We start from the raw sequence: 6,872 nt of genomic DNA, 5'->3' as shown, positions 1-6,872 counted from the left end.
ATTTAAATGGCTAAATTAGCTCCTCAACATGTCCTGAAGTTCTCCAGAGGCCTGGTAACGAACTAATGTTGACCCAAGGTGAGATCTAAATCCTGCAGGGACACCGGCCCTTGTGGACTGAGATTGCACACCCCTATGGGATAAGGTGGCATCGTTCTAATCCCATACAGGAGCAGCCAGTCACTTACTGACTAACATTGTCAAACAGAATTGTTAACGTATTTATTTTCATTTCATGCGCAACACAGATTTTCTGTGCACAGAGACCGTGCCAGCAGTGCGCAATTGCGCACGCGCGCAGCTTAGAGGGAACATTGCTCCACGGAGTCTTCTTTTTCATCTTTTTCTTTTTTTTAAATATATGTGTGAAAAAGGTAAGAATAAGACGAAAGTGCACTAGTAGAAAAACACAATGGGTTGCCACCTGTTCCACCTGTAACAAAAAATGCACAACCACGCCTGCTACAAACACTTTTGTAGTCTATCCTCAGGACATTGAGTCTAATTCAAGTGCAACTGGACGTTCTGCACTGTGTGTCTCTTTTGTGAAGTCCTTCTTAATTGTTCTTCATACCTTTCCTTGATCTTGATGGAAAATGTGGAAAATATGGTCAAGGAAAGGTGGCTGAAAAAAGAAGACAGGAGGTTACCTTTAGACAACTCAACTGCAACCTGGTAATATAGATTCTGATGTCTAACTTATTCATCAAGGTCTAACTTGTAGTTCCTGTTAATAGGAACTACAATCACCTTCCGCCTCTCATTCATGTGCATACTACGCCTCTTCAAGAGTGTAAGCCAATGAGAAACCCTGGGGCACAAAACATTAGACCACAAAACACACAATCTCGACTGTTCACAAACCATAACTGTGTTAACGTTCAGCATAGAAATTATGCTGTGTGCGATGTATGTGGAAAGACAATTAAAAACTGTGGCAAAACAACAAACCTCGTTAAAAAAAAAGTGGGGAGCTGGCTCTCACTCGATGGGAGTTTGCTCTTCTGATTCACTACAAAGCATGCATGACACATTACTGGAAGACAGTGTCAACAGTTTGTTAAAAAATAGTAACATGTCTGCCCTGCATTTTCTTGTTTGTAACTGTAACGGCGTTGAAACAATAGAAATAGTTATTAGTTAGATTACTAGTTACTGAAAAAAGTAACGGCATTACTAGTAACAGCGTTACTAGTAACGCCGTTATTCCCATCACTGTTGGTGGATAGTTTGATGGGATCGGTCCCTTCTGGGGGTCTTTGGGGATCAGGACTGTCCGGCCTTCAGTTAGCTATTCTGGGTTACTCTCATGGACTAGCAGCTGATTCATTTTCTACTGCCAGATGCTCGTGGAGCGGAGTCAGCTTCTTCAGCCGTGTTGTGGCCTGGTGCTGTCCGGCTCTTCAGACTGGAGATCCTTTCTTGCATGCCTGCCACTGTGATGGTTACTGGATCCTGTTCAGGGCTACTCTTAGATCCACTAGCCACTGAGCATTGTTGTTATGTGTTGCATCCTTCTCCAAAATGCTCTTTCAGTATTACTTCGTCTTCAGCCTTGGTGGCGGTGCTGTTCTCATATTGTTCCCTTACCACTGAGAGTACACCTTGGCTGGTTCTGTGGAGAACAGCTGGTTTGTTCTTCTGCCTTCTATCTCTCTGGTGTATCTTTTCAAACAGCTGGCCAAGGCTGTGAGTCTTACTTGGCAGTTTCCAAGGCCTCAGGTATGGACAGCTTACTATACTTCTTAGACGCCTTTCTGCAGCTCCGATGGCACCGTGAATAAAAATTATGACGTGACATGTAACCTTTAAATTTGCAGTTTATCAATTGCCTCTGCTTTGTTGAAGGGAGTTTACTGTTGATTATTTTAGCTATTATATTAATATACAAGATATCAATTATTAGAAATGTGAGTAAGAAGCTCTGGTCAATAAAGGACCACTTTCTGTCTGCACCTTATACCCACAAAAATAGCCAACTTCCAATGAATGGAGAGAATAGTTTCTGCTTATATAGTAACTGGTGTGTCTAGTTTACTGGAATGTACCGGCCTTAAATGGTGGTGACAGATGTTCAACAGGCAGAATTTACATACAAAGCCATGACATCAAGGTCTAACTCATTTACATAAATTCTTCAAATTTAAAAGAAAACAATCTAAAAGGACTTCAGTGTTGTAAACCACAGTTATTCATGTTTATTCATGTTGTGCTACCTGATGCAAATGTAGCACACTTAACAGCCATCTCATGGTTAGAATAACTGTTTTTCCAATTACAGTGACACAGAATAACATTTCTGATTATTCAAGAAGCGACACATTGTCTGAATCATTATCCTCTCTGGGCTCTCTGGGTTCCAAATACTCTTGAAAGTCCTCTAATGTTAATCAGAATTCTTTCTCCACAAAAATGAACTAAAGTCACAGGAGGTTGCGGACAAGAAGAAATAAACAGCATCAGTGTCTGAAGATACCCTCATGATTTGTCTCAGCTCAGGTTGGTCATATTAACGTCAGTTCAATATATTTTCCACAGACTGTCCTCACCTGTTTCCTTGTCCTGCGTGTGTGGGAGGTGTTTCTTGAGAATCACCAACAGTGATGTTCCAGATAAGAAGCAGCAAGACCAGAAAAGAAACAAAACGAGCCTCTTTTTGTTTTTACTGTGCAGGCATGAGGGGAGCGTGTTTGCACAGATCTGTTTACTGTTTACGGAAAGAGTCCGTTTCTGGCAGAAATCCCATTCAGGAGAAATTGCACCACAGTGCAACACTTCTGCCCCCCTTGCTGACTTAAGGAACAAGGAAACATTTATTTGAGAGCGCAGCAGAACAGCTCTACACAAGAAAACAGGAAAATTATGTTAATAAGCAATTGGAAATTTTTAAGATGTATTTTAAGTGAAATTTACATTTTTTCTTGTGTTTGCTTTGAATTCTGGTCACTTTATGTGTTTTCACCCCATTCAGTGTGTGCAAGTGTGAATGTGTGTGTGAATGGGTGGATGACTGAATGTAGTGTAAAGCGCTTTGGGGTCCGTAGGGACTGAGTAAAGCGCTATACAAATACAGGCCATTTACCATTCAATTTTTTTTTAGTCAAGTAAAAGTGAAAAAGTAGAGGCTCTGAAAAGTACTAATTTGTACCACTGATTTTTAAGCTAACTGAACCTAGCTATATTAATTTAATAATAAAATAATTATTGTTAGTGGGGTTAGGTTAATTGTGGATTCTTAATGCTCATACGTGTGAATGGTTGTCTGTCTCTATGTTTGGCCCTGTGAAAGGGTGTACCCCGCCTCTCGCCCTATGACAGCTGGAATAGCCTCCAGCCCCTTTTCCCCCCAACCCTGATAAGGATAATTGGAAGAGAATGGATGGATGGATGGATAAAATATTATTAGTAGATGGAAACACAAACTTTATTTTGGTCTAAATTTTAATTCTAATTAATTAATATGGTCAGGTAATTAATCAGGTAAGTAGAACACGAGCAGAGAAAAGAAAGAATATAAAAATAGCTCTGTTTTCTGTCGCCTCATTGTCATGGGTGACTTTGTGTTTAAACAGGAAAACGTGTAGAGTCAGGGGTTCAAGTGGGTTTCAGCAGGTGGGGGAACCCTAAAATTGACTGTAAAGCTCAGTGTGAGGAAAAGAATCACAACTCACAAAAATTTCTATTGAGAGCTCCAGTAGATTTTCTTAATGTACAGATCGTGATCAGCTGATCTAAATCCATCACAGTACAGCAAACTAACCGGTTTAGCCAGCACTAACCTGCAGCATTTAAATAGCAGTTTGTCTACATCAGTTCTTCTCTGAGGAATTTGAGAGGGATAGTCTGCTTGGCCTGCTGATGGCACAAGAAGGTACAAATCTTTAATGCTGCCTCTGTAAGAGAAAAAATCAGGGCCATAAATTCTGGTGTTAGGGAATGCTCTCTTTCCCCCTTCTCTCTCTCTGCATGCCGGACACCAACCTAGGATGGTTGCCGTGGTGATGTGAGAAGCAACATCTCCCTACAGGGAGATGTCCGAAAGGTCCAGAAGATAAAATGTGAGCGGACATGGGGTCTAAAGGCTTTCCTCCAACTTTGACCAATGTTATGTTAACATTCTGTTTTTACCAAGTGTTTACTGCCTGGGGATGGCAGCCTTTGTCTCCTGGAGCGGTGCGGAGAGATGGAGGTCCATGTCACCATGTAAAAGTAATTTGAAATTCTAACCGTTCAATAAATTTTTTTTTGCAAACTTATAACTGACCATGTTTGCCTTTGCAGCACTTGTAGCACCTGTGATACTGTTTAGGCTCAATCTGGATTAAAGGTCCACAGTGACGTTTGACTAACCTGAAATTAGTCAAACCAAAACTAACGAGCCTGTTTTGAAAATGTAAGGAGTAGAAAGTACAGGTAATTGTTTAAAAATGAAGGGAGTAAAAGTAAAACAGTTGCCAGAAAAATACGTACTCAAGTAAAGCACAGATAATGAAGTACAATAGCAAAGATTTGTACTTTGTTACTTCCCACCCTATTTAAGTTGTATTACACTTCATTACTGTTTAAAGGATTTTTATGTTAGAGGTTTAGTTGTGGATTCTTATTAGTTATCATATTAATACAAAAATGTCCCATGATTAGAACTGTCAGTGAGAAGCTTATATCGGTCCGCACTTCATACACAGAAAAACACTCCACTTCTAGTGAACAGACTGTTATTTTCTGATTTGCATACAAACTGGTATGCCTTGTTCACTGGAATGCACGGACCTTTACGGTGATGACAGATGTTGAACAGGAAGAATCTTTACACTGAAAGTTGTGCTCTTATAACATATATACATATGTTCTTCAGCTCTGCAAGATAAATACTTTCTTGTTCCCCAGAACTTGCTAACTGTCCTTAGTGTCATGCAGGTATACTTGTGAAAATTTAAATTATATTTCCCTGACTCCACAGACACAGTGATATCATTACATGGCATGAAATATATAGCTACTAATTGTCCAAATACCCTCATATGTACTGTTATAGAAATCGTCTTGTGTGGCTTCAAGAGGTATAACAACAGATATCTGACACAAACCCAAAGTAAGAAAAAATGGCAAAATCTAGAAATAATAATAAATTTGACATTATTAGTTTCTTAAATTGACAGATGACGCTGTGTCATGATGTTTGCTTTGCTGAATATTCATATTTATAGTTGTCATATTACTATAAATTATGTCAAATAATTAGAACCGTGAATGAACAATTTAACATCGCCTTCAATCTGCCCCTGCAAAAACAGGGGCAAGTCGAGAGGTTAGTTTGTCCGCTTACTTTGACCAATCGCATTAAAGAGAAACCACATTAACAAACAGCAGCCCCGCCCCCTTCTGTTCCTAATAACTTGAGCAAGGTGAGCAAGTTGTTGGTTATTTGAAGAGTGAAAGACCAGCTCTACACAGGAAAACACCAGGAGCTACTTGGAGTTAGCCTGAAAGACAAAGGTGAGCATCAAATTAATAAGTTTGTTCCATTTTAAAATCTATTTTAAGTTAAAATGTAAATTTTGTACTGTGTGGGCTTTGACTTCTGGTCACTTTCTGCAGCGTGCTGGGGTATGCTCTCACAGCTGCAGACAGATGATGAGCTATAAATTCCTCATTATGCAAAGTACAGCAGCTGTTAATGCACCTCAGTAATGTTTAGACAACTATAAGTCCTTTGTTGGCTCCTTTATTGGCACTTAGAGCTGAAACTTTGAGAACCTTTTCAAAGAGTAAGACAAACCAGGCGTAAATTTTCTGCTTCCTGTCTTTTTTCTTTTTCTTGCTTTTAATAGAAAATTTAGTGACTTTATCCTTACTCTAACCTGTCACTGTAATTCTATGCAGCCAGAAACTGCTGGTAAAAAAAAAACAATTTCTAAGCCTAAATAAAATTTAATTCTTCTATAAATTAATTCTAATGTCTTGTTTCTGGACTTTCACCATCAGCCCACAGCTCTACATTTCATTGGCTTTGCACAGCATACGAGAGAGAGAATCCAACAATGTGCAACCTAGAGAATACTTTCAGAGAGAAAACTGTGGACAAGCCGGTAGAGATTAATGAGAAAGATGCTGTGGATGTTACAATGGAAAAACTGAGGAGCATTAAACACTACAGCCTCACAGTAAACTTCACTGAAGGTAAAATGTTGTTGTACAGCGGGTTTGTCTGTGTGCAAGGCACAATCTGTATCTGTGCATCATGCAAACATTTAAATCTTCATTGATCTGCAACGATTTGTTTGTTACTAAGCAGTTAATGTGATTAAATGAACCATACCATTTCTATTTCTTTACCCTTTATTAACGTACTTTTTAAATTTGCACCAGATTGGCCTCAAGTGCTGAGTCACAAAGATCCAAATGATGAAGTTCTAGATTTTAAAGTTCGAGAACGTGAAGATTCAGGCTTTGAAGATCAAGTCGATGAAGAGCCTTCTGAAGTCACAAAGACAGATGAAGAGTCCAACAGTGGTTTAAGCTGGAGTGATGAAGCGTTCATTGAGGATTGTTGTCCACTTTGTTCACATGTTTGCACTGAACCTGCGGTGCTGCAGTGTGGCCACAGCTTCTGTAACGGCTGTGTGCAAGAATGTGAGAAGTGGAAAAAGTCTTTTAAATGTTCACTCTGTAACAAAGTCAACAACAACCCAGAGCCTCCAGTTAATGTTTCCATGATGAGTTTGAGTGAAAGCGACAGAGTTGATCCATCAGGAGGACAAAGAAATGTGCAGGTGAGTGTGCTTCATTCTTTACTGTTGATCCAGAATGTTTCATACTCCCGTATAAAACCATAAAGCTTCATCTTAATAGGGTTATTAGGCACTTTGACT

Source organism: Maylandia zebra, linkage group LG8 (genome assembly GCF_041146795.1).
Source record: "Maylandia zebra isolate NMK-2024a linkage group LG8, Mzebra_GT3a, whole genome shotgun sequence".
Classification (NCBI taxonomy): Eukaryota; Metazoa; Chordata; class Actinopteri; order Cichliformes; family Cichlidae; genus Maylandia; species Maylandia zebra.
The sequence above is the reverse complement of the archived record's forward strand: the minus strand, read 5'-3'. Positions refer to the sequence as shown.